We start from the raw sequence: 22,278 nt of genomic DNA, 5'->3' as shown, positions 1-22,278 counted from the left end.
TGCTAGCTTGTGGATCGGAACCAGAGAGATTTTTAGGGAGAAGTGTCCAGGATGAAATACCAAGGCATACAGCAATGGAAGTAAGCCCCACTGTTTACAAGGAAGACTTTCAGGGGGTCTTTAAGAAGGAATGAGGTGGTACAGTGAGTAGAGCACCAGCCCTGGAGTCAGGAGGATGTGAGTTCAAATGTGGCCTCAGGCACTTGACACATTTACTAGCTGTGTGACCTTGGGTGCGTCACTTAACCCCAATTGCCCTGCCTTCCCCCCTCCAAAAAAAAAAAAAGCAAAAAAAATAGTGGGGAAAAAAAGGAATGAGGTCGTATGTTCACAGCATTGGAGCCAGGAGAGACTCTCAAAGTCATCAAGTCTAAATTACTCATTTTACAGTTGAGGAAACAGCCCCAGAGAGGCTAAGTGATGCTTCCAGTGTCACACAGGTGGGGATTTGGACCCAGGTCCTCTAACTCTGAAGCCTGTGTTCTTTCCACTAGCCTTCACTGCCTCCCACTTTGTACTCAGCTCAGGCTTTGCTAGCGTCATAGATTTCAACCTGGAAGGGACTGAGTCCAACTTCTTCATTTTCTCTACAGAGGAGGAAACAGGTTGAGAGGTTAATTGACTTGCCCAGAATCACATGGCTAGTAAGTGCCTGGGGCAAAATTCAAGCTCTCATCTTCCTTACTTCAAGCCACTGGACCACCTAATCGCCTCTGGAGGAGGGAAAAAGGATGAGGGCAGAGAAAGGCTTCGTGGGGTTGGTTTGTTTCCAACAGACTTTTAAGGGAGGCAGTCCCACAAGGAAAGAAGAAAGTGTGGCCTTCTCCATACAGGTGGCTCACTGAAAATGGCAAGTTTTGATTAAAAGAATTGAGTTAAGCTTCTAGCTAGAGTGTCCTTGACCTCAGCGGTAAAATGCTCAATTTGGAAATAAATTCCTCCTACCGCTACAATCTGAGATTTCTAACTGAGGTGAAGTAGATAATAATATGGTAAGAGAATAAAGGGCTAGAATAAACAGAACATAAATAAGTTGACTGAGAAAAATCCCAAGGGGTAAATAGAGATTCATATTTGAATCTATGGGCAACTAGGTGGTTCATGGATAAAGTCTTGGAGTCAGGAAGACTCATCTTCCTGAGTTCAAATGTGGCCTCAGACACTTACCAGCTGTGTGATCCTGGGCAAGTCACTTAACCTTGTTTGCCTCAGTTTCCTCATATATAAAATGTACTGGAGAAGGAAATCACAAACCACACCAGTATCTCTACCAAGAAAACCCCAAATGGGGGCACAGGGAAAGGGACAGTACTGAACAACAACAGTGTGGATCTGTGGCATCAGTCCTCACAATGGGACCACAGAACAGCCCCTGGATGCTAGGATTAATGATCTCATGCTCGCTATTTTCCATCTTTTGTCCAATCATGGGATCACTGTCTTGCCCCATTGGTTTTTTGGCCTCCCAGGTGGCCGCTTGGCATCCAGCTAGTTCCATTCTTTTAACCGACGACTCCATCTGTCCTTCATCCTTACTTGGCATCTGTTGGAGTATAGACTATCACAGGAACTGAGTTCAAATACTGACTACCATAACCTTAGGCAGATCACCTAACTCCTATGGGCTTCATTAGGCATCAGCAAAATGAGAAGGCTGCAGCCCTCCAGAATCTGATCAACACCCACTTTAACTACAGCTTGAAAGCCTGACAATAGTTGGCATTTGATCGGGCTCACAAACCCATTTTTCACATTGTTATAACCAGTGTGTGCTTTGAAGCTTCGTGGTGGCCTCCTGAGGGCTGCTGCTGCTGCAGCTCACTGGCCAAGGGCCAGGTTGGCACTCCAGCCAAGGTATTGCCCATCCATGTGAAATGTGTACAGCTGGAGGGCCCTATGCCACGTGACTGTGGTTACCGGTTTCTTTTCCTGCATTCATTTACCTTGAGAAAACCTGGAGGGGCAAAACACTTTTATGGAATTTATTTGTAGTGCCCTTAATAAGAAGGGGTGGGGGGAGCTTTGGGTTTCTTCCCGGCTGTTTTTCTGGACTGTTCCTCTATCCATTCATCATGCTTTCTTTCCTTTCCCTGTTCCTCCTATACTCTGGAAAACTAAACTGCCTCAGTCTGCCCCTAAGTGCAACCACATGTTGGAGGAGAAAGGAGCAGGGGGTCAGATTCAAGGGAGGTGGGAAGTGAAGGAATACTCCAAGGAGTGGGTACAGTAGCATTTTAAAATTCAATGTCTTTAGTCATCAGCCCTTGCAGAACAAACTCTGGGGGGAGAAATGAAGGCAGGCTCTGTGAAGGACCATGTGAATCTCAGAGGTGAGGGTTAGTAGAGAAGGGGGAGGGGGAGAGAGGAGAGGCTGGGTTCTTAGCAGAGCTCAGCCCCTGGGGAACCATCAAAGCCTCTGTCACAGTCCCCACCCCCGCCCTCCTGCTCCTGGCAGGAGGCAGGGCTTGTAAAGGGGCCTTGTCTTTGACAAGTCTTCCTTAAGCTTTTTGTTGGTGGGCACCCTTTCAGATGCCCTCCAGCCTTCAGGGGACTTCATTTTGAGCCCCATCTCCTTACCACGGGGTTTGGCAAAGGGCCAGGCTTTGCTGTGGCACCCGAAGGGTTGTCAATGATCCTGTTCCTCTGAGAGCACCTGCTTACAGCTCCCCTTTTTGGAAGTTGCTTCATGGGACCATAGGAGCCCAGATTTAGAGCTGAAAGGGACCTTAGTGAGTGTCTGTCCCAGAATGTTTATTTTATGGACGAGGAAACTGAGACCCAGAGGAGGGGTCACATGGTCACATAGGAAGTAGCGTCAGCCTGACTCCGATCAAATTTGTTTTTCCACCATGCCAGCACCTTTTCACCTCCCTCTCGTGCTTTCCCCCTCCCCCCTTGAACAATTACCTCCCCACACCTCAAAATGTTTTTTTAAACTCCAATTTTGTTCCCACACACCTACTCAACTTGCTTGTGTTTCCAAAATAGGCTTATTTTTCAGGCAAAATGTTACCTGAATTGGGTGATAGCACATAATTCTGGTAGATGATGAGACTCCCATACAAATCACATAAGTCCACTCCTCTGAAGAGAACTGTATTTTATTTCATTTACCCTCATAACTCCTGTAGGATACAAAAAGAGGTAGAGATTTTTTTTCTTTAGCTACTTCCCACCCCATTTTATAGATGAGCAAAGTGAGGTCTAGGCACAGGGAAGGTAGGTGGGCCTAGTTAATCAATACCAGAGCTGGTGTTTGAGCCCAAAAGACCAACAAGACAGCTCAGAGCCACAGAAAGGATCAAGGGAAACATCCACCACCAACGAGTGATGCTCTTAAGTGCTCCATTTGGGGTTTCTCTGGCACTAAGACAAGGACCAGTTCTTAAGAAAAGGGCTGCACAGTGTTCTCAGTCAACTCAGCAAAATGGTGGAGGGGAGGGAAAAAGCAAACATTCAAGCTGAGTCAGAGCTGGACCACAGAAAATCCATAGAGCAGGTGGGGGAAACTCCTTGGGAACCAGTCCTTTAGCAAAAGAACCCAGAGTTCTACAGAATGTTAGAGCTGGAAAGAACCTCAGAGGCTGTCTACTCCAGCCCACCATTTAATAGACAAGAGAATGGAGGCCCAGGGAAGTTCAGTGTTGTCACACAGTGGGTCAGGCAAAGGCAGAGCTGGTGAGATTTGAATCTGACCTTCTGGCTCCAAATCCATCATTTTCCCCCATGCTTCCTTGTGGGAGAAGAGAATGGTAGCACTGGAAAGGCCCTTCAAGGGCATCCGTTCAGTTCATTGCACAGATGAGTGAGACCCAGAGGGCAAATTGAGACAACTCGGGACATGATCCAGATGTATCCTTCCTTCCTTCCCTTCAACAAGCAGTAATTAAGTCAGCTCTCATTCCCTCTCATCTCTCTACTTTCTTGGGAAAAGTGCTTCTGAGGCTCCCAGTGAACCTCTTGATCATTGGAGGCTGCTTCCATTTGGAGGTTCATCTTGTGATCAGGGCCATGTCTCGGGATCACTTGGTCAACTTTCTCTGGCTGGATTCTCTTCTCTTCCAATGGAACAAGACCCACCTAACATTCAGACCCAAGAAGTTGACAAAATAAAAGTTAAACTTGTTTAAGTACCCTATTGCTCTTACAGGGAGGCCTTGTTGGACAAGCGACGGAAAGTTTTCTGTCTCCTTGGTCCTTCAATTTATCTCATGTCTCACGGTAGGCGGCAAGATTCCTGCATTGGGACAGTGGCATGACAGAAGCGTATACGTTCATACATCCCTACTTAACATCTCTCATAGCACACAAATAAACATACATATCTGTGTAGACGCATGTATGAATATACATATATACACGTGTATATTTATGTGGTAACTGAATACTCTCTGAAGCAGAGGGGTCAAACATTCAGGTCACATGTAGTCTACAACATTCCTGAATGTAGCCTAAACCAGATTAAAATGTAATTGGGAAATATTTAACAAAATAGATAAAAAATATGGGACATTTTAAAACTAAGTCATTGAGTGGCCTGCAGGGATCCATATGTGTGGGTTAGCAATCCCCATTTCTATTTGAGTTTGACACCCTGTGCTAAAGTTTCTTCCAGCTCTGATATCCCATGATCCCTCCAATGGTAGTTTTGGGCTGAGAATGTATGTATGTATGTGTGTATGTAAGTGTGCATGTACACACCCATACACATGTACATACACACCTATGCATGTGTTCAGTCATTTCAATTGTGTCCAACTCTTCCTGACCCCATTTGGGGTTTTCTTGGCAAAGATATTGGAGTGGTTTGTGATTTCCTTCTCCAACTCATTTTACAGATGAAGAAAGTGAGGCAAATAGGGTTAAATGACTTGCCGAGGGTCACACAGCTACTAAGCGTCTGAGGCCAGATTTGAACTCGGAAAGATGAGATATCCTGACTTCAGGCCTTGGCATTCTATCCACTGAGCTAGCTAGCCACCCTTATATATGAAATATGTGGGTATAACAAACAAGGGAAAAATGCAGCCATAGGTATATATGTTTATATAAATATATATATGTATATATCTATATCTATCTATGTATCTATATATTCTCACCTCCAAACCTCTTTTGGAGGAAGCATCAGTTCTCAGAACTGGAAAAGACTTCAGAGAGAGCCTGGTCCAAACCCCTCATTTCAGAGATGAGGAAGCTAACAGCTGTAGCTGTGCTGAATGAAGGCTCATTCCTAAGGGCATGGCTCTGGGCATGGCTGGTCCTGGACGTTGGTCTTGCCTCCGCCTGCTCCACCTTAGAACAAGCTCCCTCTGCTCTCCAAGGGGGCTGTTTTACAGCCGACTCAGGGAAAAGGGGAAGGAGAAAGGCCAGATCCCTCCCTACCCAGGTAAACGGCCAACAACTCCAATCACCAAGGCATGGGACAGGTGAGAAGAGAAGCAAGCCAGGATCTGTGGTGGAATGAGTCACAGTTATGGAATGAGTTACTCTACCCAAGCAGGGCTGCTAATTGGAAGCTGGAACCAATGGCTTGGCATTCTACACACACACACACACACACACACACACACACAATTTGTTGGGTTTTTCTTTTGGTTGTTGCGATGAAAGCCTCTTTCATTTCCCCCATTCGAAGCTCAGTGAATGTTAACACTGAACACAAACCCTGGGGAATGTGGACCATAGATTCTGGCATCGATGGGGAGAAAAATGGCACACGTGCATGTGCTCAAGCATGCTCGAGCACACATGCACTCACTCTCACACACACATATACCCCACCCCTCCCTGCGCATGACCTCCCCATTTTTTTTGGCTGAATGCTAAACCTAAACCTTTCAAAACAGACACTGGCCCAGAGCTGTAATGAAAACCAGAGGGCACCAGACAGAAGGTTCCTGATTCCACAGCAGCCCCCCAGAGTCACTGAGCACTAAGGTTCAGGTTTGGGGTGAGCTCAGTTGAAAACAAACCTGGGGCCCATTATCTGTTTGGCTTTCATCTCGTCTGCAGCAAGCCCTCTTGTCAGCTCCATCATCAGCTGCTCGGACATAACCCGTGCTGTGCCCCCATCTCCTGGCAAGGCTCTCAAGAATCCTGAGCTTCTCGTGGGAATGCTATTCTAGTCAGAGTGTGATTAATGGAATGCTATTCTAACATGGATGGGGGGGACAAGGGGAGAGTGAGAGAGGCCAGATCTGTGTAGGGGTATGTGTGCCCACATGGGCATGCACACACTCAATGTGAAAAAACCTCCTAAGACGTAGACATGTTCAAAAGCGGCTTGGGCTGCCTTGAGAGGTACTGAGTTTTCTATCACCTCTGTGGTACAGATGCTACCTTGGGGGTCCGAGAGTCTGGGCTCAGATCATAGTTCTGCTACTTCCTACCTGTAAGACATTGAATATATCACTTAATCCACCTAGATCTCTGCTTTGCCGTCTGTAAGATGGAGAGGGTTGGACAAGATGGCCTCCTTCCAGCTTGGTCCTATGAGCCTAACTCATTTAACCTCTCTGGGTTTCTACTTCCTCATCTCTCAATGAGAGGGTCAGATGAAGATGATTCTTGTGTTCCAGGCAGCTCTACTATGATGATTTTTGATTAGGTGGAAGCTGGATCTCAGTCATGTGTATAAAGGATTTCTGTGTCTGCCACAAGCTGAACTAAATCAGGGATTCTTAACCTTTTATTGCGTCATGGGCCACAAAGACCCCTTTGGCAGTCTGGTGAAACCAATGGTCCCCTTCTCAGAATAATCTTTTTTTTTTAATAATGAAAGGAAATGCTAAATTTAGGTTCAAGGTTAATAAAAATAAAGATGTAATTTCTTTTCTCATCCAAGTTCACAGACCTTTGGGGGTCCACGGACCTCTGAAGTAGATGACAGTTGAGTGCTCTGTCAGCTCTGAAAATGGGCATCTAGATGGGGCAGTGCACAGAGTGCTGGGCTGGGGTCAGGAAGACTCACATTCCGGAGTTCAGATTTGGCCTCAGACTCTTCCTAGCTGTGTGACCCTGAGCAAGTCACTTAATCCTGTTTGCCTCAGTTCCTCATCTGTAAAATGTGCTAGAGGAGGAAATAGCAAACCACTCCAGTATCTCTGCCAAGAATACCCCAAATGGAGTCACAAAGAGTCAGACACGACTTAAAACAACTGAACTAAATAGCAGGAAACAGCCATGGTGAACGGACTTAATTGAACTAAGGACAAGCTCCCCATCTCTAAGCCTGGGTGCCTGGGTATAAACAAGCAGAGATGTCAGAGGAAATGGCACCAAGTTGATCTGGCAAACCGTTAGAAGGGCCCCAGAGGAAACAGTGCCGCCATTATTGTCCTCTTATATTATTGTCTTTTATCTGAGCCTTGCCGGGACAATAAATAAACCAAAGCAGGCAACAGTCCCTGCCCATGGGGCATATCATTCAGCAAGACAAGCCAGGCAGAAAACCAGCAGCAAAGGATGATGGGCAAACCTCACCTTGGCTGGAGGTATTTTGGAAGACACCCAAAAACCTCCCTACCCTTTTTTCAAGATGGTGGATCCTATTTCTACTTTCTCACCAAATAACCCACAGGAGCATTGTGATGAAGATGGAGAAGATGGTCCAGAGGACCCTTGAAACATAGAAAATCAGCCCATGTTGAATGTATGTCATGACGTCTAAGGATCTGTGATTTCATCATTAGGGTACCCCTCCACCAAGGCAGATTTGACCCTTTAAGCTTCAGCTGATACTCTTCCAGAGTTACTGTAGCCTCTGAAGCCTGGTAATGAACATCCCCTATCTTAGCTAGGCCAGTACTAAAATGAAAACTATCTGGCCCATCACCAGTCTGGGCAGGAAGCCTTCTCAGCTTGGCAGGACCTGCCAGAGATCGTGTTTCCATTGCCACAACCTTGGAGGACCCAGGTTCACCCACTGTGAGCTTATAGATCTGGAACTGAGAGGGACCTTAGAGGCCATGAATCTGACTCCCTCATCTTACACATGAGAATACTGAGGCCCAGAGACAAGTGGTTTGACCAAGATAAAGAAGGTGGTACTTGAGCTCAGTTTTGAAGGAAAACTAGGGTTTCCAAAGAATTGGAGGCGAGAAGGAAGAGCATTCCAGGCATGGAGGCTGGCCAGCTTGTAGGCATGAAACTGAGAGGGAGTGTTCTGTATAATTCAAGGGGATACTCTCCTGTCCTAGTAGAATCCTGAAATCCTAAAACTGGAAAGGACCTTTAAAAAATCAGCTATAATGCAGGGATCCTTAACCTGGGCATCTAGGAACTTGTTTTTAAAATATTTCTGTAACTGTATTTCAATATCTTTGATTTCCTTTGTAATTCTGCTTTTACAGATTTAAGAACATGATTCTGAATAGAGGTCCATAGGGTTTGCCAGACTGGTCAAGGGGGATCCACAGAGCCAAAAAGGTTATGAACCCCTAATTTAATGCCACTCATTTTACCAAAAGGAGAATGCAGGTCCATAGAGATGAGGAAAGTTCCCCAAGGCTACTTGGCTAATAAATGCCAGACCTGGGACTTTAACTTAGATCTCCTAACTCTAACCCAGGCAGCTGAATTTCTGCTATAACATGCCAGCTACTCTTCAGGTTCTCATTTGGGCTTTCTTTGGAGTTTCCACCATTGGCACATTCCTATTTCAGAGACGCTTCATTTCTGCAGGTGCCATGGACATCACTAAGAAGTGGGCCAAGGTGGCAAAGGATTGAATAGACAAGGGAACATAAAGTAGGGCAGGAAATTTGGAGGGTACCAATGGCACCTTCCAGGGGCATTTTGAGCCCCATCCTCTTGCCCCTAGCCTTGACCTTGACCTAGAAGCCAAAGGTCTCCTGAAGCCTGGAAATCTAAAGGGCTCAGACAGCACTCCCATTAGTTTTCCCTACCCTCTGCTCCTGCCAACCTTTAACCCTTGTAGGGCCATACTTTCTTCCCTCCCTGAACCCTGAACACACACTTTCAGCCTCCAGTTGCCACCATTTTTCAATAAGAAAAGTCTCTCTGTCCCAGAGCACATTTTCTCTGCCTCCCCCAACTATAGCTGCACCCTTGGCCCCTCCTCTGCTTGTACCAGTCCATCAGCAGCTTAGAAAGCTTTCGTATCCCAGGTACTTCTTTCCCTGATGGAGTCACCCTGGATGAGTGTCCTTACTCTCTGCCAGGCACAAAAATTGCAAGTACAACTCAAAACCAAAGATTGCCCACCATGCTTTTTCTCCCTTTGGGACAGTGTCCTCAGTACCAGGGAATGCAGTTCCTTTTCAGAACTGGAAAGGTGATAGAAAATCCCAAGTGAGCTTTGCCCATGCCTGAATCATCAATGTCCCCCTTCTCTGGAAACACAGTGGCAGCCGTGTACCTCTTGCAATCAGGAGGTGCAGCTGGGCTTCCACAGCTCTCACTTAATTGGAGGGGAACAAAAAGTCCTCTGTGGCTTCCTCAAAGGAGGAAATTCACATAATCCACCAGCTTTCTACATGATCTTGTAGGTAGAGGAGGTGGCGGCGGGTAGTTCTTTATGGTGAATTCAAACCAAAGAAGAATCCTCATTTAAAATACACATATATATACATTATATATATACACATACATACATATTTATTACGGTGTTCATTATGCAAAAGGTCTAAATGCATTAACTAATTATAGCTAAGTATCGGGTTTCCAGCAAGAAGGGGTATTCCCTTCTGGGGATTCTAATTCCATTCTAACCTCTCTATTAATTTATAAGATGGGAATACATCCATTGTTTGTAGCCATTAATGTAGAGTGGGATCCTATGTCTTCTGTCATCAAGGTAACTCTTCTAGCTATAGGAATCAGACAGGACAATTGTGCAGGTGGGCATCATTTTACACCATTGGCTTATACTCGACAGGTTATATATACTGGAAATGGAATTGGTATGAATAAAATCCTCTTTTAAATGTAGGAAGGGAGCTGCTATTTAATGAAAGGAATGTTCAAACTAGAAAGAACCTTTCGGATCCTCTAGTCCAGGAATTCTTAACCTGGGATTGAATTTGGATGAGAAAGAAAAAAAATCATCTTTATTTTTACTAATCTCTAACTGAAATTTAGTATTTCCTTTAGTAATGATTTTTTTAAAAATATTGTTATTTTATGAAGGGATCCATGGGTTTCACCAGATTGCCAAAGGCATCCATGATACAAAAAGCTTAAGAATCCCTTCTCTGCTCCAGCCCTTTTACTTTGCAAACCCAAGAGGATTAAGTGACTTGTCCCAATCCCACGGTAAATCCAGACTCTCAGTCCACTGTTCTTTCCCCGGCCCCACAAGTCTGTAAAGGAGCACATTGTTCCTCTCTCTTGTGTAAAACCAATATCCTTCCCACAACAGGTTTTGCTTCCACACCATCCTCCAGTTTTGCTTCTAAATGTTGCAAATGCTACACAACTAACTTTCTCTCTCTCTCTCCCTCTCTCTCTCTCTTCCTTTCTCTCTCTTCTTCCTCTCTCTCTCTCCTTTCTCTTTCTCTTTCTATATTTGTGTATATATGGTATACATAATACATATGTGTGTATATACACATACATGTAGTTATATACACACCTACATATATTTATATGCATACATAATATAGTCTTTGAGGGACAAACCTCTGACATAACAGATTATGAATGTTTTGAAAAACTGTCAGTACCTACCTAGCTGTGTGACTTTAGGTAAATCATTTAACCGCTCTGGGCCTCAGAAGCCTCCTCTAACAAGTGAGGGATTTGAACTAAGTGGCCTTTTGAGAATCTCAGATTCATCAAAGGGACCTTATAATGATCTGCTGATTGAGATCTCAAACCCTCTCTGCCATAATTGAACTTTAAAATATACTGCTCTGGCTGAAAAAAAAAATCTCAATCTGTCCCAAAGTGAGGGTGGGGGGAGTGTGACTTGATCATCCTTACAATTTTAGGTTTAATTAAATTGAAAAGGTATATGGAGAGAATGGTGCATTTGGAGTCAGAAATTCTGGGTTTGCATCTTGATAAAGCAGCCATTTAAGGGGAAAATTGCCCCTAAGGAACTCCAGAAACCTAATGGCGGGAAACCTTATTAAGCTCTTAGCAGTTTGAAATTCCTGTTTCTACCAGAAGAAGACAGATCTCTCAATTGTGGGTGTATGTGTGTTTCCAGGCAGGGATGCTGGAAAGTAACTTTACCTGGGAGGTTGCTGCTATCCTTCAAAGCCAGGAAAGTGCAGTGGGAGCTAGAGATGTCCTCTTCGGAGACCCCTGATTGAATTACAGCCTGTTGTTCAATTGGAGCCCATGTTTTATTCACAAGGCCATAATGCCAGACAGAATGCAGGTACTGGCGAACTAGGTTCAGATGGATTATTGGACTCAGAAAATGCTCATTATGTATCATGCGGCCTTCTCCTTGTTCCACTTGATCACCCCCCTTCTTTGGTTTGCCTCATTCCTGGGGGATTTGGCTATGGGAAGCCTCAAAGCAGCACGAAGGTTGCTATTGTGCTGTCTTCTCTTGTCGAGGTGGGGATGGGGGAAGACTGAGTTCACAGGGAAGCTCTAGCATCCAAAACATTGTGATGACGTGGGGAACTTGAAAAGGAAATATGCATTTGGGGAAGAATACATCAGATGGTCCCCAATCCCCAAGGGTGGATCGTGCCTTTGTTGGTAGCTGTAAAAATGACCTTGTAACCAGGCTGGTTCAGAACAGCTGTTGATTGGTTACATTTTGTGCTTATCACCAATTGTGACTAGGCGTATGGCACGTACACCAAATTATCACCTGCTGAGACTGAAGAAACCCAGATTTCTGCCAGCGAAAGGACCATAAGATGTTGGTTCTGGATAGAGGAGTTCATATCCTGGGAGGGAAGCAGGAGTATGGTGGAATGGAAACCGTGTTGGACAAGTCCAAAGACCCAGGTTCTAATTACATTTCTGTTGTTTATTGTGGCCTTGGGCCTCCCATTTTCCTTCTGGATCTGAGTTTTCTCATCCGTAAAATGAGAGGGTTGGACTATATTATCTCTAAGGTCAACTCAATTCAAGAAGCATTTATTAAGCACTTGCTGTTTGCTGGTTGCTGGGGACACAGACAAAAAAAAATCAGTTCCTGCCCTCAAGTTACTTATAATCTACTGGTCCCATCCTACTCTGTGATTCTGAGGTTTCCAACCATAGTTCTCTTTTTCTTTCTTTCTTCCTTCTGTTCTTCCTTCCTTCCTTCCTTCAGCAATTGGGGTTAAGTGACATGCCCAGAGTCACACAGCTAATAAGTGTCTGAGGCTGGATTTGAACTCAGATCTTCCTGACTCTAGGGACCAGTAATCTATCTACTGCCCTACCTAGCTACCCCCAGATCATATTTCTGCAGAGGCAGAGGGATGGAGTTGAAGGAGGCATAGCCTGGAGGCTATCTGGCCCTTTGTTACTTTAAACCTCAGCTTGCTCATCTCTAAAATGGGGGAGAGGGTGGTGTTGATGCTTGTACTACCTCCCTTACAGGGTTGATCTGTAACAATGAATAGTCACAAAGCCTTGGATTAAGGATCTTGCCTCTGCCACCAGCCGTGTCTCTCTGAGCAAATTACTAAGGTTTTCTGAACCTCAGTTCCCCACCTATAAAATAAAGGAGTTGTACTAATGGACCTCAGTGGTCCTTACCACCTCTAAATCTATGATACTGTGTTCTATAGGAATCACTTTCTAACTGTAAAGTCACTCAATCCACCGGCATTTATTAAGCATCTACTATGTGCCAGATGGGCATCCAAGTGGAGCAGTAGATAAAGCGCCAGCCCCGGGGTCAGGAAGACTCATCTTCCTGAGTTCAAATCCAGCCTCAGACATTTACTAGTTGTGTGACCCTGGGCAAATCATTTCACCCTGTTTGCCTCAGTTTCCGCATCTGTCATATGAGCTGGGGAAGGAAATGGCAAACCACTCCAATATCTTTGCCAAGAAAACTCCCAATGGGGTCACGAAGAGTCAGACACGACTGCAAATGATTGAACAGCACCATGTGCCAGGTGCTGAGCTTTACTCTAAATGCACAAGTGGAATGCTGTTATTTGCAGAGTTCTTCACTGTAATGGGTGGGGCTCTGTGCATTGCTTCACTAATTAAAAAAGTGAAAGTACCCCTGGCGAGTAAATGGTTTGTTTTCCATCTTCTCTTCACTTTCCCTCCCGGTCCTCTGCTGTGAAGTTGCCACACCTCACTCAGCTGGAGCTAGAGACACTGACTCTCCCATCCCTGTTCATGCTCAACTTGTGACTCATGGTCATTTCCATGGGCAGCTAGCATTTGGGGGTCATAAAAACAGCCTCATGATTTCAGTGTTGGAAGAGAATGGGAGCGTCACAGATCTGGGGCTGGAAGGGAACTTTGGATCCCTTATTTTACACACGAGGATGCTGAGACCCGGGGATGGTCAGGTGATTCACCCAAGGTCACCCAGCTAGTAAGTGGGAAGCCAGCCAGAACCAGTGAGTGGCCTCTCTGTCAACCAGACATATCCATACCTCCACACCGATGGGGAAAACCTGGAAAGCCCTCAATTAAGCAAGCATGATGATGGCCCCGTCAGGGAGCTCCGGGATCTTAGATGCCATTTTAATTGCTCTGGACATGAGATGACTTGAGCAGTAAAAGCTTGTCCCACCACTGTGCAAGTTCTGGCTTTATTAAGCCACACTCAGGGCTTCTTATCTTTCAAGTACATTTCGGTCACGGGAAGATGAATCCTGTGCCTCCCTTAGGAAGGGAGGCATCAGCCCTGTTTGGTCTATGAGCCATGTTGATAAATGCATTCAGAGCCTAGTTGGTTGTAGAGCATGGAGAGCCACTGTTCTGTCTTCCCCTGGGTGTGCTGCTTATGCTTCTTCATGAGATTAAAATGTCTAGCGCAGTGCTTGGCACATGGAGTCACTTACTAAATGCTTGTTGGCTGACTGATCATCACAGCACCCTGAGTCCAAGAGCACAGAGTTGTGTTTTGTAACCCTGTTTGAACTGCCTTTTCAAAGCACCGTCAGATTTAGAGCAGGAGGAGACCTTAGAAACCATCTGGCCCAATTCTTTTTTTATGGAAAAAAGTTTTCTTTAAATAATATTTTCTCTCCCCAATTACACTTTTTAACATTCTTTTTTTTAAATTTTGAGTTCCAAATTTTATTCCTTCCTCCATACCCCCCTCCCTGAGTCATCAAGCAATCTGATATAGGTTATACATGTGCAATCATGTAAAACATTTCCATATTGGTCATTTTGTGCAAGAAGAGTTCAACAAAACAAAAAAAGAAAGAAAGAGAAAGAAGGAAAGAGAGAAGGAAGGAAGGAAGGAAGAGAAGAAAGAAAGCATGCTTCATTCTGTATTCAAATAACTGTTCTTTCTCTGGAGGAGGATAGCATTTTTCATCGTGAGTCCTGTGGGATTGTCTTAGGTCACTGAATTACTGAGAAGAGCTAAGTCATTCGCAGTTTTTCATCACACAGTGTTGCTCTTACTGTGTACAGTGTTCTCCTGGTTCTGCTCAATTCACTTTGCATCAGTTTCATGTCAGTCTTTCTGGGTTTTTCTGAAATCATCCTGCTTGTCATTTCTTATAGCACAAAAATATTCTATTACAATCATATCTTTCATTGGTTAAGTGATTTGCTTAAGATTACACAGCTACTGAGTCTAGATTTGAACTCAGGGCTTCCTGACTCCAGATACAGCACTCTATCCACTGCACCACCTCACTGCTTCTATATAATTGAGTCATAGAATATTAGCCTGAGCTCTTCAGAGGATTCAAAATTCCCTGGTCATTTTAAGCAGCCCACAAATACCTCTTGCAGTCAGCTCACATTGTTTTTGTTGCAAATTGACTTTCTGGAATGGTAATTGGAGATAGGAATGCTAAATCTCATGCAATATTAAAGAAATGGAGAGTAAAGAGGTATTACCGTACTTACAATGTTTAACGTCGCTGCACATATTACTGTACACACTGTGGAACTAATACTGGGTTAAGCATATTTGTAAGCTTTTAAAAAAATATGTTTTGCTGATGGCTCATTTTTACATTAGTCATCTCTTGAGTCAACCCCCATACTACCCAAGAATCAACCTTTCCCTAGTAAGCAAGAAAAACAATTGGGAAAAACCAACCAATACGGCGACTTCATCTGACAGGGTATACAGCATTCTACACCTGTAGTCCTCCACCTCACTGCCAAGAGGAGGGCAGTACATTTGTCTCTGAAAGTATGTATGCTCTCTGGAACCAATATTGATTTAAAAAGAAATTTCACTTAAGAGTTTGGCTTCCCTCTGGTGATGTTCTGACATAGTTATAATGTTGTTCTTCTGGTTCTATCTTTTTCACTCTGCATTACTGCTCATACACCCCCCCACCCCCAAATTTCTCATTCATCATATCCTACTACACCAACCTCTTCTTAAACAATTGTGTAATATGGTTTGTCCATCCCCTCCCCAATCAAAGGAGAATCTTTCTCCTGGACAAATTCTGCATTTCGATCAATTGTTCAAGAGCAGGGTCATTTAAGAAGAAATTTTGGAGCTCAGTGGCTCCCTCTTTGTCTGGGAGAGCATTGAGTAAAGTAAACAGTCAATAGAAAAATCCATACAGAATAGCCTCCCAGTTTCTGCCCTAGGCTCTGCCAAGATGGGAAAACACATGAGGAAAGCCAGTTCTCGCCCTTGGGGAACCCAGGACCCCATTCCTTCCCTCTGCCGCTACAAAGTTTTGAAGCTGAAGAAAATCAGCCTCAGCTTATGTGTTTATTTTTCTGAGAGGGGGAAAATGGTGCCTTGAGCTTTTTTTTTTTTAAACTTGACACCAGGCCTGTTTTTTCTCCTCTTGTTTTCCAAGGGTTATAGCATCCCGGTTACCCACACAAAGCCTCCTTGCTGATTTTCCTCCTCCGTTCCTCCAAACAGACCCCCTACCACTTAGAGGTCAGAATTCCCAGCCCCCTTTACGTGTATATGGGGGTTTGCCTCAGTGAAATTCCATAAGCAGATATGTTATGATAGCATTAAGTGCAGAAAATTCTATGACAAACCCACTTTTGTTTCTCTATTAGAAACCCTAGACCAAAATATAACAATATTCCTTTATGCCTCAGGGGTTGAGTGGGAAAAGGTGCTTTCTTAGAGGCCCCAGAACTAGGTGAAATTCACCAGGAATCAGACAAGTTTTAAGTTGTTGGGTTTGGGGTTTTTTTCCTTTCCCTTTTGGGTTATTGATTTAACTTTGTACATCCGACTGTCACCAATGGGGTTTTTTTTCCAAACTGTGTTTCATTAGCCTCACGTTTTTCCCTTCAACTGTTCCATGTTTGATTTGTGTCTGTCTGTCATTTCTTCATAGATTATAAACTGAATAAGGTCATCCCTGTTAGTGGAGAGGCCCTTCTTAGTTTTCACAGAATAATAGGAACTCTAGTAGGTAGGTTGGGTGGGGGAAGGGGTTTGCTGGAAAATCTTTAACAACCAGCTCTGGGGGAATGTCCGCAGGACAAACTTTTAAATTTAATTTTCACCATTAACAATTTCTCCATCACTTTCTTAAATCTAGACAATCAACAAAACAACAAATCAAACCCTACTTGTAGCATTTCCCAGATGTCCATGCTCACACTAAAAATGTAATCCGCTCTTATTTGTTCTTGATGACTCCAGAACACCCCTGGATTTGGGGGACGGGGGCTGCACATGGGTCTTTCTGGGAGATTTACTCTCCACTCCCCAGATGTGACACTATTCTTTTCTAAATGATACATGCCCAGTAGATTGTGTGGTCAAGGGGAAGGAAAATCCTTTAACCAGAGTCTGGCTTTTATGGAAGACACCCATGACTCCACCCCTGAGGCTGGTGACCTTTGGGTATCTTTCTCCACCTTGTGAGTGGTTTAGGGTGGAGCCTTCAGCAAGGAGATGCCTTTTTTCCTTTTCCCCAGGAAAATGGCTATCAAGAGTCACTAAGCTGTTTCTCCCCTCTATCTACTACTTGGCATTTTAACTCAATGTGGAAGCTATTTATTAAGCCGCTTCTGTGTGCAGGACACCATACTAGGACCAGAGAATTGTTGTTCAGTTGTGTCTGATTCTTCCTGGACCATAGCATGTCAATGCTGTCCATGGGGTTTTCTTGGCAAAGCTACTAGAGTGGTTTGACATTTCCTTCTTCTGTAGATTAAGGTAAAAAGAGGTTAAGTGACTTGCCCAGGGCCACACAGCTAGTAAGTGTCTGAGGTCAGATTTGAACTCAGGTCTTCCTGATTCCAGGACCAGTACTCTATCCACTGTACCACCTAGGTGTCTCCTGGGACCAGGAAGTACAGACACAAAAAGGAAACAGTCCCTCCCCTCCAAGAGTTGGAGCTTACATGCTATAGGAGAGACAAAATAAGTATATACAGAGTAACACATTTAGTTAATATTTGGGGGAGAATTTGAACTCAGATCTCCCTCACTCCAACTCCTGTACTCTAACCATTATGCTACCTGGTGAAAAAGAACAGTGTAAATAGGGCTGAGTGGGATTGGCCAGAGAAATTGCAGAAAAGCCAAATCTAGGCTCGAGGTCAAGAAAAACTTGGTGACAATTAGAGCTGTCCACAGGTGGGACAGAGTGTCTCAAGCTGTGGTCAGCTCCTCTCCCCAGAGGTCTTCCAGCAGAGGCTAAAACACCACTTGTTTGCCAGCTATGGGTAGGGATTCTTTGGGGGTATGGGTTGGAGTAGGTGACCCCTGAGAAGCCTTCCAACTGAAACATTCTGTGATTGTGTAAGGGAAGATGTCAGGGGAGAATTTGGGGTCCCTGGAATGGGAAGGGGCCTTTCATCCTCCCCACACCTGAATCCCCTTTGCCACATGCCTCAGGAAGCAGTCAGCCAGCCTGTGCTCAGACATCCAGCATCAAAGAAAGATTTCCATAGACAGAAGGGAGGAGAGGGATGCCTTTTGACAGAGGGAAGCGCTGGTTTCCATTTGGGCAGTGGGAAAAACCAAAGCATGTTTGCTTTTAACTCCACTGGTGCAAAAAGAGAGACATTAGTTAACATTTAGTTCATCTGGCTACAGGACTCTTGGGGACTCGAAAGATATTGCCCAAACCCATAAGTGCTATGTGAGGGAGTCTGACAGCAGGGAAGACCAGAGGGATAAATAAAGGAAGGTTGGAGAAATTTGGGAGGAGAGTCAAGGAAATGAACTGTTTTTCATATTGACAGGTTGCCAACAAAACGAGCATTTTGTTATTACATAATTTCATATTTAATATTCAAGAAGGAAAAATATTTGTAACTTCCAAATTCCCCCCCCAAATATCCCATAGTCACCATACACAAGGCATTTGAACTTTGGGAAATGCTCAGTTAAACAAAGCATTTAATTTCTTGGGGGAAGGGAGGGAGGCTGGGGATAAGAGCTCTGTCCACAGGGCAGGAAGGTGGCTGAGGATTTTCCAGGGGGCTCTTCTCCCAGTTTCTCTCTCCTTGAAGTGACTACATTGGGCTTTGATAAGAGAAGCCTGCTTTCCCAGGCTAGGCCTGATCTTCCAGCTCTCTAGCTGGGTAGAGAGAGGCCACGTTTATAATTCAGCAATGTTCTCAGAACTCTGAGGGATAGCAGAAGCCTGGCTCAGGCGCTCCAGGCTTCCACATGACTCTCGGCAGTGGCCAGGGTTCAGGGAGGAGATATTAACCGGCTGGACCAAGTGTGATGGGAGGGATTTGGACCATTCTGGGTGGGAGTTGATGGCGAAGACAAAAATCTGGGGAAAGACACCGAGTGCAGATGAAGAGACAGGTGACACATGTTAACTAATAGGGAGGCCTGCCAGGGCTCAAGCTCTCAGCTAACTGGGATGTGCCCATAGAAGCCAGGCTGGGGCATTTGGCTAGTTGGTAAAACACCAGGCCGCAAGAGTCTTGCTGTCATCTGGGAGGAATGCTGAAAAGATAACTGTGGGCCTGGCCTCATTAGGGCGGAGATTGGGATTAACTGGAGAGTGGAACAAAAAGAGAGCAGCCAACACCAATAAGGAGTTTTTCCATCCTCGGCACCTGCACCGAGTTTCCTATCTTGGCTAGACCAAGTGGTTCAAATGAAATAATGGATATAAAAGGCCTTTGTGAACCATCAGGCGCTGTGTAGGTGCATCGGATTAGTATTGTAGGACACATCATCTCACAGAGTGTCATTTAATTGTCTATGATCACTCAGCTGTTTCTGACAAAGCCAAGGATAGATGAGTTTCTCCCTCCTCCTCCCTGCAGCGTCTTTGGCTCCGTGGAGTTTTCTGTCTCCCATGTAACCTTCCTTCCTTCTCCTAAGCCAACTGAGAACCATATTCACCATGTGTTGGGGGCAACTGGCCTTAATGAGATTTCCTTGCTGGTGATGGACCATGGGATTGAGAATTGGTAAAGAGCCTAAAATTATCCGCTGTGAGTCCCTCATTATACAGATGAGGAAACCGAGACCAGAGAGGCTAAGCAACTTATTCAAGGTCATGCGATTAATTCACCTAGTATGTGCAAGGCACCATGCAAGCAAAGACAAAAATGAAGCAGCCCCTGCCCTCAGGGAGTATCCATTGTAGAGGCAGGATACAAAATGTGCAGATGTGAGTAAGTGCAAAGTAATATAGAGAAATTTCTAGAGAGAGCAAGCTTTTGGAAAAGTCAAGGAATTAAGAAAGACTTTCATGCAGGAAGGGGCATAATAAATACTCTATTTAGGATTTGAACCCAGATCTGATTGACTCCAGATCCAGTGCTTGCTACACCACGATACATCCCCCCACCCCACAAAGTTAGCATGTGATCATCTGATGTGGTTTGAGGAAAAGAAGGGCACATTTGTCCCCTTGTGCTTTGCAAAGCCTATGCTAAGAAAGACCCACCTTGTCTTACCTTTGTGTATCAGCTGTGTGACACTGGGCAGAAGTTATTTACTTCTCTGCCTCGTTTGCAAAACAAGGATAATAATACCTAACTTATGAAGTTGTTTAATGAATACTTACTGGCCAATGAAGAGAATGGAAGTAACCGATCTGAGCCCTACTAGAAAGTCAGTATCCCTGCGCTTTTTTTGTTGTATCTTGGGGAATTCAGTGGGGGGGGGTGGGGGGAGGGAGTAGGGGCAGACTGGCCCAGTTCTCTTCTGTTGAGTCTGTTCCCTAGGTGGTCCTGATGATATTTGTCCCTGACACACCAAGAGACAAAACCTCTCCGGTATTGTCTGGGCAGGATCCTCCTTTGACTGAGCCGTGATTCACAGACTCTAGGGATTCCAGCTGAAGTCAGAGAGCCTTCTCCTGCCTCCTACACTTGGACCACAGTGTGTGGAGGTTTTGTCGTGTCACAGACAGGAAGCGCTTGGTTGGAGCCCTTCGGACTTCCCCCTGCCCGGAGATATCCCAAGAACCAGAGCAACCTCAGCCCACCCAAAAGGAAGCTGAGGCTTCCTAGCCCACTGGGCCCCTCACCCAGACTGTGAGCCTTCCTCCTCCTATGCTGGGAGCTGCAGGGCAGCCATGTGCCCTGGGGAGTGTGCCAAGGGCCCGCTAGGCCTGGTACCTCCCCTCCTGGACTCTAGAGAGCATCTCACCTGCCTGTTTAGTCTCCCTCCCTGCCCCGCCCCAATCTGGGGTATTTGAGAAGATACTTCCCTGGAAAATAGTACAAAAAACTTTCTTACTGATAATCTCCTAAGTTTCCTTCCAGGCCAAAATTCTATGATTTCCCCACTCCTTGGGCATCGCCAGCTGATGTTTGTTGAGAATATGTGATCCTCTGTAGTTGGGCAAACCTGAAAGGGAAAAGACCATATAGCTTTGGAGTCCAAACCCTGCCCTGGCCACTTGTGTGACTCCAGGCTCCGTCTGCCTCAGTGTCCCCAACTTAACATGAGAATGCTAACAGTACCTCCCAGGGTTGTTGGGAGGAACAAATGAGCAGACATATCTAAAGTATTTTACAAACCTTTGCAAGCTGGGCAGCCTCACTCAGAAGGCCTTTGTTCTGGGGAATCAATAAATGAGCAAACCAAAGGAATCCTTAACAGAGGTGGGGTGACTTCAGTCACCTCCTGTTGTCCCTGGCTCCTCTCCCCTTCCCTTCTCTAGTCAAACTGGATACTTTGCCAGATTTATAGGAAATATAGGGGGTTTTGTTCAAATACTAAAAGCTGGCATTTTTTTTAAACAAACAAAAAAAAGACATTTATTTCCCCTCTTTCTTGAAATAGGTGGGGGGACTATGGCTGGGGCGGGGGATACTTGATGTCCCATTAGGTGAGGTCAGGGTGCTGGTTGGTTTTGTTGAACTGAACCTTTTTTTTTTTTAAATCTTTGTTATAAGAGAAGGCTTTGTGGGTGGGGGTGGGGAGAAGGGTATATTCAGAAATGAACGTGATGGAAAAGCAGAAGGCGTCAATTAAAAAAAGAAAGAAAAAAGCTCTGCTCAGTTGGGCGTCTCTCCGAAAAACACTTCCAGAGGTGGAACTGCCCTTTGAAAGTTTGGCTGAGAAGGAGTAGAAGTTTGGCTGAGAAGGAGTAGAAAGCCGCCAGCCAGTTCTAAACTGTCACCCAGCTCCGTGGTGACAGGTAGCTGAACCTGGCATGTTTGAGAGACCCATCAGCATGGGACAGAGGAGAGGTGGCAGCCCTGCCTGGATGTCATTTGATTTTACTGAAAGTTGTTTGGGGGAAAAAAAGCTGATTTGTTGTACGTCCCACAGGGAGGGCGGAGAGGGAGACAAGAGGCTTGTTTGTGTGGAGCCAGTGTGGGTTTGGTGTTACTGAAAACACCCATGAAACCAGGGGAGGATGAAGCATGGGGGATTTATGTCTGGAAGGAAATTTAGACACAATCATAGTAATGGGAAGGGACCCTATGGGTCATCTAGGCCTACTCCCTCATTTTAGATACTAAAAGTGGCTAGAGTGCCAGGCTTAGAGTCAGGAGTTCAAATCCAGCCTCAGACACTTACTAGCTGGGTGACCCTGCACAAGTCACTTAATCTGTTTGACTCAGTTTCCTTGTCTGCTAGATGAAAACCCCTTCCAGGGTTGTTGTGCAGATCAGATGAGATAATTGCAAAAAGTGCCTAGCAAGGTGCCTGGCACATAGTAGGCACTTTATAAATGCTAGCTCTTATGAAGTGAGTTCCCTAAGGTCACAAAAGTAGTAAGAGGTGGAGCTGGAATTTGAACCCAGGTCCTCTGACTCCAAATCGGG

General features: G+C 45.1%; 1 protein-coding gene across 1 annotated transcript in view; it reads left to right on the top strand.

Annotated features, from left to right (window-relative positions):
• ABTB2 (ankyrin repeat and BTB domain containing 2) overlaps positions 1–22,278 on the top strand; it is a 192,909-nt gene that overhangs the window by 77,070 nt on the left and 93,561 nt on the right. The gene's annotated exons all lie outside the window — the stretch shown is intronic.

Source organism: Trichosurus vulpecula, chromosome 6 (assembly GCF_011100635.1).
Source record: "Trichosurus vulpecula isolate mTriVul1 chromosome 6, mTriVul1.pri, whole genome shotgun sequence".
Taxonomy (NCBI): Eukaryota; Metazoa; Chordata; class Mammalia; order Diprotodontia; family Phalangeridae; genus Trichosurus; species Trichosurus vulpecula.
The sequence above is the reverse complement of the archived record's forward strand: the minus strand, read 5'-3'. Positions and strand labels throughout refer to the sequence as shown.